General features: G+C 40.4%; 1 long non-coding RNA gene across 1 annotated transcript in view; it reads left to right on the top strand.

The window, feature by feature from the left end:
- LOC145544777 (uncharacterized) overlaps positions 1-12459 on the top strand; it is a 207062-nt gene that overhangs the window by 142867 nt on the left and 51736 nt on the right. The window lies entirely within an intron of this gene.

Below are 12459 nucleotides of genomic sequence, written 5' to 3'. Positions count from 1 at the left end.
CTATATTATTAAAATGAGGATATGGCTAGAGGCTGAGAGCTGAGATCCAGGAGAGTAAGAAACACTTATAATTAATTAGAACTGTACTAACAGCAGAGGATTTGTGTGATTTTGTTCACACATGAGTTTATCAATAGCAGGGTAAGCCAATAGATTTGTACTAACACAGTATCTGGTTTCTGGATTGTAGTATCTGATTTTTTGGATTATATTAGGCATATAATCCAAGTACTTCCTCACTGCCTCTTTTCCCACCATACACACTCACACAGGGGAGGTCACCAGAACTACTGTGTATGAATTCCTATTTTATCCCCATTTGCTTGGAGATCATATTGTCATTTATTTGAGATTTTCTTCATCTGAAAAATGGGACTAATACTTGCTTCATAAGGCTGTTTTGAAGATCAATGAGGTAATGTTATGTAGGCTATGTAAAGTGTATAAAGTAGATATTTCTACTAAATATGTTATCTACTAGGCTGTGAAAGCTTTGAGGATAAAGTTGGTATTCATGCATGTGTTTCTGACACTTTGTAGGCTACTTGGCATATATAGGTGGTGCATGCAAGCATGCTAAGTCACTTCAGTCATGTCTGACTTTTCACTCCTCTGTCCATGGGATTCTCCAGGCAAGGATACTGGAATGGGTTGTCATGCTCTCTTCCAGGAGGTCTTCCTGACTCAGGTAGCGGCCAGGGAGCAATCCCACATCTCTTATGTCTACCTGCTTTGGCAGGCGGGTTCTTTACTACTAGGACCACCTAGGATTTATGATATTTATAAATATTTGTTGTACATGTTAACTCCTGGGTGTGTTTCAGTTTTAAAAGCCTTAACAGAACTGAAAAGCAGTTACATTTTGCCAGAACACAGTCAGACTTCCATTTCTTTCTATTTGTTTTGCTAATATTCTGGTATATATGGGAAAGGGATGATCTGAGAGTCAATGACTCTCAGAGTGTAGGCTTCACACCAGGGTTGCCTGGTGTTTGGGCTTTTCGCTAATCACACTGATGAAAGGACATCTCCAGATGTTTTACTTTGTATCACCTGTACATTGCAGGCTTTGGATCTGGGACCAGTATCATTTCAGAGGAATTCCCTGTTAGCTCAGCTGGTAAAGAATATGCCTGCAATGCAGGAGACCCTGGTTTGATTTCTGGGTTGGGAAGTTCCTCTGGAGAAGGGATAGGCTACCCACTCCAGTATTCCTGGGCTTCCTTGGTGACTCAGATGGTAAAGAATCTGCCCGTAATGTGAGAGACCTGGGTTTGATCCCTGGGTTGGGAAATTCCCCTGGAAGAGGGCATGGCAACCCACTCAGGTATTCTTGCATGGAGAATCCCCATGGACAGAGGAGCCTGGCGGGCTGCAGTCCATGGGGTTGCAAAAAGTCAAACATGACTGAATGGCTAAGCACATCATTTCAGAAGATTATTGGAGGTGGGCATAGACTTGCTGACTTTTTTGTTGAATAAACACATTAAGCATTGTAAACATCGACCAGCTCAAATATTATTGTTTAATAAAAGGGCATTTAAATTCATTAAAATAGAATAACATAATCTGAGAATAACAAAAAAGATGAATAATTTAGCCTTAGCTCAATGATGTCTTTTTACTGCTGCTGCTAAGTCGCTTCAGTTGTGTCCGACTCTGTGCGACCCCATAGGCAGCAGCCCACCAGGGTCCACCGTCCCTGGGATTCTCCAGGCAAGAACACTGGAGTGGGTTGCCATTTCCTTCTCCAATGCATGAGTCTTTTTACTACATTGCTCTTATTAATTTTGCTATGCTAGTGAAAACTGACTTTCACCAACACTGGTCCAGAGTCTCAACATTTGGGAATAACTAACTGTATGCTGGGAAAGATAGAAGGCGGGGGAGAAGGGGATGACAGAGGATGAGTTGGTTGGATGTCCACCGACTCGATGGACGTGAGTTTGAATAAACTCTGGGAGTTGGTGATGGACAGGGAGTTGGTGATGGACAGGGAGGCCTGGCGTGCTGCAGTCCACGGGGTCGCAAAGAGTCAGACACGACTGAGTGGCTGAACTGAACTGAAAACTGTAGTCATTTTTTAAGTAGGATAAAATTGGTACATTGATATTTGCTGGGTTTTAAGCCTCAGTTTACTCTTCTGTTTCTTTGTGGTCTTGCTGTGGCGGGTGACACGTGGTCACAGTTGCACACTGTTTGACATTTGCAAGTTCAGCAAATGTCGGTGGGTGCTTGGCAGGGCAGAGCCAAAAGAAGAGCTGGAAGCAAGCCTCCCCAAAGTGTCATCTCAACTACCAGGAACCAGAGATGAGTAGAAGTGTCAAGATTTATTTGTGTAGAGTGAGAAATTACTAAGAACTAGGCTTAAGTTGGAAGCTGAAACAACAATAACAACAAAACAACCAAAACAAAACCCCAAACCAAAGGCTAGAGTCAGCATATGCTTTAGCTTGGATGAGCCTCTCATGGGAATGGTTTTCGAGGCAACTTTGCTTCAGTTCATGGAAAACATCTTAAAACTCAGTAGCTGAAAAGCACCATGAGACATATGACTCAATAAACAAAGGGTGTGGACCTCAAATTAGCTTAATCTCAGAAGCTGTATTTAATTACATAACAATGAGTTGTTCCACTTTGTAGAAACAACTGAAGAAGTATCTTCTCTTGTTGGTATCTGCTCTCTTGTTACAGGTTCAACTTGTCATTGAACCTTTGTATGTGGCTGATTATAAAGCTTATGACAACAACACACTAAATTGTGTCCAATGTTTGCTTTGCAAATTCTTAGGGAAAATAAGTTTGACTTATTCAGACTTTAGACTAACACTGTCTGAATTTTGACTCATAAGCAGTGGAAATCTGTAAGTAAATACTTTGCTTTTAAAGCAGGATCTTAATCAGTGAAGTTTTTAGTGCTTGTTTTTAAACAGCAAAACAAATATATAGTTGTGACATGTTTAACCAGCTTCTGCCTCCTTCTTTCTCTCATTGACTTGGAAAATTACAAGAATGTTGAAAAACATATTCTATGCTCTTATGAGAACCTAAGCGGCAGACTTTATACATGTTTATTGCCAATCTTCATAATAGTCTTATAAGGTGGATAGTATGATCCCTGTTTGGAAGACAGGAAAACTGAGGCTCAGAGAAACATAAATAACTCATAATTTCTCAGGAGTGACAGAAACTGGAAATAGAAAGGGCAGTTAGAATATAAGAACATGGACTTCCTCTGATGTACACTTCCTGCCTCACACTACAAGGACAGAAAAGCTTTGGGACTCTTATCTCTCTTGATATCACTTGGAGGAAGCAAAGAGAATCAACATCTATTGAGTTTTTAGTTTTTATTAAATTGAGCGCTAGGATTTTGTTCTTACACATAGTATATGTGCAATAAAATAATTGTTGGTTTAATTTGAGAGTACATCTTAGATTAATATATCAGATTTATGCAGGAATACTAGTTAATTTTGTCCATTGACACATAGTTAGAACCAATGTATGGTTGTTGATTAATAGAGTCACTTGGCAATGGCTTTCCATTATTTGTAAGAATACAGGAAAACAGGGACAGGTAATTACAAATTCAGATATACATAGTATGTCTGTAGAGGACTTTTATACAGTTTTGTGTCTCTTTGAATAAGATTTCAGGTATGATATAAAGATTTGGTCCATGATTGTTTTTTCCTGATATATATTCTTCCTTGCTGATCCCATCCTACACCCTGGTTTCAGGTAGCATTTAATAAGGTAATATTTTCTGAGATAGATCTCCCCCCGCCAGAGCTCAGTCTCTGAGCTCCACACCATTATTTCCAGCTGTGCATTGGACATCTTATGGATATTTTACAGCCTCCTTAAGTATAACAGTTCAGTTCAAAACCGAACTTGGTATCTTTTTCTCCAGGTTTTTTCTCCTCCCTACTGTTTCTAATATTGGGAATGTCCCTATCATCTATCTGGTACCATAAATTAAAGACCCCAGATTTAGTTGTACCTGCTCCCTCTTGATAATTTTCCACTTTCGAGAGGTCATTGAATGGTGTTTATCCTACTGCCTAAATTTTTCTATTCATTCCCTCTCTCTTAATTCTGAATGTTATCATCTTGTATTATGTGAAATGCCTGTTAACTGGTCTCCCTTCTTCCATTACTTAATTAAGAAACATTTGGTGAGTGCCTGCAATGGTCTAGGCAAAATTTAATTGCTAGAAATACAATGAAAAGAAACAATCATAGCAGTCCTAATAGTGAGGGGAGAGAAAAGAGTAAGATAAGTAAGTAAAATAAAGGAAAAATAAAAGCAAAGAGATTAGAAAGGGAATATATATAGGATGCTGAAAATTTAAATAGCGTGACCAGGAAAGGCTTTGCTGAGGAGTTGACATTTGAGTAAAGACCAGAAGGTGGTGAGTGAGCAAGCCATGAAGAAATATCAGGGGGAGAATTATCTAGGTGGAAGAACATCAGTTTGAAGGCCCTGAGCCAGGAACTCACAGGGTAAATCTGAGGACCATTAAGAGAGGCAACTGAACTGGAGTGAAGTGAGACAGGGGTGGGGGACATTGAAAGAAAATGTCAGAAAGATAAGGAGCAGGGAGTCAGTGGTTGGGGGAAAATCATTTAGGGTTTTGCACTTAAGGACTTTGATGTTTATTCTAAGTGAGACAGGGTCTTTGAGGGTTTTGAGCAAAGACATGACATCAGATCTATTTCTTTAATAGGTGCCCACTCTGGGTACTTCATGGGGAGTAGTGGGCCTGGGATGGAGAGGGAGACCTCTTGCATGCATGCTAAAACGCTTCAATTGTGTCCGACTCTTTGTGACCCTATGGACTGTAGCCTGCCAGGCTCCTCTGTCCATGGGATTCTCCAGGCAAGAATACTGGAGTGGGTTGCCATTTCCTCCTCCAGGGAGACCTCTTAGGAGGTCACTAAATAACTAAAGTGAGAGACAATGGTAGTTTAGAAAAGGGTGGTAGAAGTGGAGGTGATGAAAAGTGGTCAGAATCTATATATATTGTGAATTTAGGCCTTAGAGGATTTGCTGATGATTCACTTATGAGATGTGGGAAAAATAGGAATCCAAACTGAATTTAGGATTTTTGCTTCTTTCCAATCAACCATATAAAATCCTTCAAGTGCTTTAAAAAATGTGAATCTTAGGGTCCGATATCCTCCCTTCCAATAATACCTCATTTTAAATTTGTCTACAGCTTATTAAAAATCCTCAAATGGCATTCAAACTGTCCATGGCATTGAAGGCCAACCTCTGCAACTTTATCTTCTGTCACATCCTCACCTGCCCACCTGACCTCATCCAGATCAAATGTCACAGTCACTTCTGCATGTTATGTCTTTTGCCTGGAGAATGTCATATCTGTATACCAGGTAGCTACCCTTTTCTCCTCTTGCTGCCCCTCATCTGATCTCATAATGCTCAATGAATTTCTCTACTACAATCCTTATCCCTTCATGTGCCTGCATCCACATTTAGGCTGTAAGTCAGCAGTGTCCAAGCTTTCTTTTACCAGGAACCAGTGTTTTGGAAGGCAATTTTTTCCACAAATGGCGGGGAGGAGGAATTGTTTGGGGATGATTCAAGCGCATTACAGTTTTTATGTACTTTATTTCTCTTTTGTGGCAATCTCAGTATATTGTGCCTTGACTTCTGGGTTAGGGTTTACTTTCTTTTACACTCTTATAAGGATCTGATGCTGCCACTGATCTGACAGGCGGCAGAGTTTAGACAGTAATGCAAGTGATGGGGTGGGTGGTGGCTATAAATACAGATGAAGCCTCGCTTGCTCACCCTCTGCTGTGCAGCCTAGCTCCTAACAGGCCACATGCCAGTACCCGTCTGTGGCCTGGGGGTTGGTGACCCTTGCTGTAACTCATGAAAGGTAGAGATGCATCTTGTCTGCCAGGATATGCCTCATTCATATACAATACCCATTACAGAGTGAGTCCACATCGGGCATCGCAATAGAAAAATTGATGAATGACTGCAAAGAGGGATTTGAAAAATAATGTTACTATTGTTTGAAAGGACTTTCACACTGTAGTCTGTGCATTCTTATTTTAAATACTGAAAAAACATACAGATCAGAGAATAATCTCTGTCATCTGTTGAGTGCTTACTATATACTGGCTGAACTTTTCAATATCATTTAATTTAATCCCTGTTAAAAACCCTTGTTCAGGTGCTCAGTCGTGTCTGACTCTTTGCAACCCCATAGACTGCAGCACACCAGGTTCTCTAGTTTACAGATAATAAAAAAGAAGCTTAGTTTGTCAGCTAGTAAGAGGGCTGGAATGCAAACCCAGATCTGTCGAGCTCAAACTACAAAATGAGCACTTCAGATGGGAAGAAGTTTTCTGTTAATTATTGTATTGTTATCAATTTCTATCACATTTTCTACTTTGTTGGTACTAAGAAACAGAAAGTTCAAAATATTTCTATAGCCCTTATATTACAGGATATACAAAGACAGTTATTTGAGTGTGTGTATTAATATGTTGGAGTTATGCAGAATATGAGAAATGGTTCCAAAGAAGAGGGACTTTTTCTATTTTAGTCCCTTTCATTAAATCTCGATGGTTGTCGTGAGGCAGGCGTTAGAGACTATCTAATTCAATGGTTTAATTTAAGTTGAGGAATGCTTTGTTCAAACAAAGTCTTAAAAAACTTGAAAACTTAATCATTAAAACAGATGAAAATGGAATAGCTTCTCCGTTTGATTTTGAGTTGTGGGAAAAGGACCCTTTCCTATTTCTAACAAATCACTGATCTAGCCCAACACTTTTATTAATTTCTTAAGTGTTTTTAAAAAAATTTTTGTTGTTGTTCTTGATAGCTTTAATTTTGCTCTAAAAGAAAAGAGAGACACAGAATTATTCAAGATTGCACAACTGGATGATGGTAGAGTTGGGGCTCTAGTTTTAAGATTTCTTTGATATATTTGCTTTATTAAAACATGGTGCATTCTTAAAACACTGGGTTCATATGGAAGATAAAATTCCTATCCTTGAATCACATATCCATGAGACTTTATGTGCATATACCTTTGGAATGCACTACACGACTTTCTTTTAATTCAATGGTTTATTTTCCAACTTAATCTTGGGTAACAATTAAATAAGTTTATATACATTGAGGATATAAATCACATATTGTTACCCTGCTTATTTAACCTATATGCAGAATACATCATGCAAAATGCCAGGCTGGATGAAGCATAAGCTGGAATAAAGATTGCTGGGAAAAATATCAATAACTTCAGGTATGCAGAGGACACCACCCTTATGGCAGAAAGTGAAGAAGAACTAAAGAGCCTCTTGATGAAAGTGAAAGAGGAGAGTGAAAAAGTTGGCTTAAAACTCAATATTCAGAAAACTAAGATCATGGCATCTGGTCCCATCACTTCGTGTCACATAGACGGGGAAACAATGGAAACAGTGCCAGACTTTGTTTTCTTGGGCTCCAAAATCACTGCAGATGGTGATTGCAGCCATGAAATTAAAAGATATTTGCTCCTTGGAAGAAAAGCTATGACCAACCTAGAGAGCATATTAAAAAGCAGAGACATTACTTTGCCATCAAAGGTCTGTCTAGTCAAAGCTACAGTTTTTCCAGTAGTCATGTATGGATGTGAGAGTTGGACTCTAAAGAAATCTGAATGCTGAAGAATTGATGCTTTTGAACTGTGGTGTTGGAGAAGACTCGTGAGAGTCCCTTGGACTGCAAGGAGATCCAACCAGTCCATCCTAAAGGAGATCAGTCCTGAGTGTTCATTGGAAGGACTGATGCTGAAGCTGAAACTCCAATACTCTGGCCACCTGATGCGAAGAGCTGAATCATTGGAAAAGACCCTGATGCTGGGAAAGATTGAGGGTAGGAGGAGAAGGGGATGACAGAGGATGGGATGGTTGGATGGCATCACTGACTGGATGGACATGAGTTTGAGTAGACTCCGGGAGTTGGTTATGGACAGGGAGGCCTGGCATGCTGCAGTCCATGGGGTCACAAAGAGTTGGACATGACTGAGCGACCGAACTAATACCAGTTGAGGATACAGAGACTGGGCAAGTGGTACCTGAGCAAGCCTGTACAACGTTTTTGTGAAAATTAGGAAAAAATCAACTTCTCTGGGAAACAGACAGGTGTTCCTTGGGCTATGTGCAGCTCTAGTATGAGCCAGACAGCTTGGCAAGGAGCATAGGCACAATCTTGGCTTCCAGTCTCCCCCTGAACCAGCATTTTTGTGCATTATACAAGCTGCATAGCTGTATACAACAGACAAGAAATGATGTATCAAAGCTTTGGAATCTGCTGCTTGTGGGAAACCCCAACCTGGAATTCATTTTTCTCTTGTAAACTTTGCAAATTGATACAGACAAATGGCTAATAGGTATGTATGTAAGCTTGTGTGTATGTTGGCATGTACATAGTAGTTGAATTGGGGGCTTGATGATGGTTCAGGAGAACCTACTGCTGGTGAAGTCAAGAGTGTGGGTTCAATAGCTTCATAGGCTAGTCAAGTTCTTCCTTTCCTAGGACTCAGGCTGTGTCCTGGAACTCAGGATCCTTACAGAGCACCAAGCTGAGCTCCCTGTGCTTTATAACATGTTCCCATTAGCTAGCTATTTACACAGGGCTTCCCCAGTTGGCTCAGTGGTAAAGAATGTGCCTGCCATGCAGGAGCCACGGGAGCCCTGGGTTTGATCCCTGGGTGGGGAAGATCCCCTGGAGGACGGCATGGCAACCCACTCCAGTATTCTTGCCTGGAGAATCCCCATGGACAGAGGAGCCTGGCTGGCTACAGTCCATGGGGTCACAAAGAGTCGGACACAACTGAAGTGACTTAGCATGCACACAAGCACTGTATATATGTCAATTCCAATCTCTCAGTTCATCCCACCCTCCCCTTCCCTCCTGTGTCCACATGTCTGTTATAGTGCTTTTCATGAACTCCAATATCTTCCAACTGACACGTGGGTGTTATCACACATATACCTTATACTGAAGGAAAGGGATATGTCCATAGCTGCCTCTACTGAGGTACTTTCTATAGTAGAAGAAATTTAAAATTAATTTTCTAGTCTTCTTCTATAGTCATCACTTGCTTTACTCAGAAATATTTGTTGGTTTTACATACCTATTATTTTGCTGGATGTGCAAAAAAGTCCTTAAATGACTTTAGAGTGATAGTGGCATGTAAGGACGCCAAATGCTATAGAAAATTGAGAGGCCAGAGAAGTAACTTATGGGTGAGGAAGAAAGAATTGTTTTCACTCATGATAGAACATGTGACATGTGAGCTCTGCTTTATGGGATGGACAAGACATCTGAGTAGACAAACAAAGACAAAAGAGATAGAAAGTACAAAGTGTGCTTGGGGAAGAGTACTTGGCCATGTATTGCACTTATAGAGGAGTAAATGGAAAATAATCAAGAAAAACGAGATCAGTCGAGATTATGGAAGAGACTAAGTGTGATGGATTTGGAGTCTTTGCTTTAGGCCATCACTCAGGCTTTTGAAATGAGTTATAGCAAAACAGCAATGTTGTAGAAAGGCCAATCTGGTGGCTTGATTGGGCTGAATGGGAGGGATTTGGGAAGCAGGAAGTCTTACTGGGGAGACTAACTCATTAATCCATGAATGGGATAGGATGGGCCTTGGACCTTGTAAGAGACTGTGAGATAGAAAAAGAGGGATTGAGGGAAACATGGAAGATGGAAAACTAGGACCATTTCCTGATAGAGAAGTCAGTGCTAGAGGCAAAAGTGGCAGCCCAAGATGAGACTGAAGTTCAGCCTGAGTAACTTAGGAATTAGTTATGCTAGTTGTATCAATAGACAATTTGAGGTGTTTTTTTGGATATTTTAATAATATTTAATTTTAGTAACTAATAGTATCTGTATGATAATTCCCAGCAGTTAGCTGGAAAGGTAACTAGCCTGGGAAAATATCTTGGGACTGGAGGTATCCTTTTTGAAGCTACTTTCTGAGAGAGTAATTTAAAGCTCTGAGAAAGAGAGTGTGAAACCAACTCATTTCACTAAATTTGGATTTAAAAAGACTACAATGTAAATGCCCAGGAAGATATGCAAACACACATGAATTTGATATCATAAAGAGCTTTCCATTATCATAGCCTTAGGTATCTAGTAATAAGTAAAAGCACCTGGTATTATGAATTCATGTGTATGTATAATTTAGGCAGCCATCAGTTAATACTTCGGAGAAGGCAATGGCACTCCACTCCAGTACTCTTGCCTGGAAAATCCTATGGACGGAGAAGCCTGGTAGGCTACAGTCCATGGGGTCGCTAAGAGTCGGACACGACTGAGCGACTTCACTTTCACTTTTCCCTTTCATGCACTGGAGAAGGAAATGGCAACCCACTCCAGTATTCTTGCCTGGAGAATCCCAGGGACAGCGGAGCCTGATGGGCTGCCGTCTATGGGGTCGCACAGAGTCGGACACGACTGAAGCGACTTAGCAGCTTAGCAGCAATTAACACTTGTAAGGGTAACCCAAGTGGCTCAGTGGTAAAGAATCTGCCTGCCAATGTAGGAGACATGGGTTCCATTCCTTGGTCAGGAATATCCCTTGGGAAGGAAATGGCAACCCACTCCAGTACCCTTGCCTGGGAAATCCCACGGACAGAGGAGCCTGGCAGGCTACAGTTCATGGCATTGCAAAAGAGTCGGACATGACTTGGTGACAAAACAACAACAAAATACATGCAATCACACCATTGTCCTAAGTGAAATAATATTTATGTGTGATGCTAAAAGTGCAATAAACCGTGACCCAGAAGAAGTGAACTTTTATTGTGGTTACAATAGAATAGAAATACAAATTGTTTTCTATACTTCTTTTACTAGGCTGTGCTTTAAAGAGGCAACAATAGTCAAATGAATGAAACAACATAAATGACTACTCATGCTGGGTGCTTGGGTGTATGATGATTTAAACGATTGATGATTTAATGGAGTAGGAGTGGCCCTTCAGTAGCTAATTATTTTATTACTTATGGCATGATATAATGAGACCAAGATCATAATAATTTCATTGTAGATAGATTTCCCCAACCAGTTCACAGCTATAGGCTGAGACTTTGTTCTTATTTGCTATTCTGAAAATTTGCTTATTTGCTGTTTTGGTTTAGAAGCTTCATGAAGGTGGGGATTTTTCCTTCTTTCCTTCCTTCCTTCCTTCCCTAGGTTTTTCCTTCCTTCTTTCCCACTCTTCCTTCTACCTTCCTTCTCGTGAATAATGTCTTTATTTTAAGAAGACTGGCCCCATTACTCTGGTTTCTGTGTGTTCAACATATTCAAGAAATCTTTCAAGAAAGGCATTGACTAGAAGCAGGAACTGATTCTAATATTGAAAAGACTATAAAAGAATGTGACATATACCAAAAACAAGAGTCCTTGTTTATAAGTCAGGCTGGTTTTAAAGACCTTTTCAGGGGAATAAATTCTTGACTGTGGAAGACTTATCCAAAGAAAATCAAAGTTCTTCCTTTTCAAATTAGAGCTCTAATACAGCCTTGCTCCTACTATTTTAAAGTAAGCTTTTCCAGATGCTTGTTTCTGATCTTTGTTCGACATTTATCTTATTTTAGACTAAGGAAGGAAATGATTTATCTGCATTGTCCCACTCATGCTTCATTTTTCTCAAGCAGACGGTCTGGTTAATCGAATGGAGTCGACCACTGAGGAGGGTTTGAGGAATGCTGCTGGTCTGAGATCAGTAAAGTTTGCCAGGTTTCCTTTACTCAGAATATACCTCCATATTCAGCAATAGAGTTAGACTTGTATAATTATTAGCAGAAGGTATTTGATGACTCCTAAGTGACAGAGTCAGTTAAAGACTTCAAGACTTTTTTTTTTTTTTAAGTTACTGCTCCGCTAAACTCAGGCCTCCCAGGTGGCACTAGTGGTAAAGAACCCATCTGCCAATGCAGGAGACATAAGAGATGCAGGTTCAATCCCTGGGTCTACAAGATACCCTGGAGGAGGAATGACAACCCACTCCAGGAGTCTTGCTCTGAGAATCCCATGGACAAAGGAGACAAAGGAGCCTGGTGGGCTATAGTCTGTAGAGTTGCAAAGAGAGGGACATACTGAGCGATTTAGCACAGTGCTGCTAAACTTAATATATATGCTTCTATAAGGAAAGTCAACTTTGCTGGAACCGTACAGCTGCCCAAAGGGTACGTTCTGCTTTCATAACTGAGATGATGGAGCCTTTTCAGTGTGCAAACAGGCACAGTGGTGATATGGTACCTAGTGACACTGTCTGCAAAGGTGAGCCTGCCTCAGTGATCTGAAACAACAGAACAGTAAGCTACTTCCGGAACTTGAGATGCTGATATTTTAAGAATATTTCTCTAGGAATCACCAAACCCACAGTCATGGGAGTCATGCTCTCTTGA

The sequence above is a fragment of the Giraffa tippelskirchi genome, chromosome 1 (assembly GCF_054371585.1).
Source record: "Giraffa tippelskirchi isolate mGirTip1 chromosome 1, T2T-mGirTip1v1.2.pri, whole genome shotgun sequence".
Classification (NCBI taxonomy): domain Eukaryota; kingdom Metazoa; phylum Chordata; class Mammalia; order Artiodactyla; family Giraffidae; genus Giraffa; species Giraffa tippelskirchi.
Note: the sequence above shows the minus strand (reverse complement) of the source record. Positions and strands in the feature narration are given on the sequence as shown.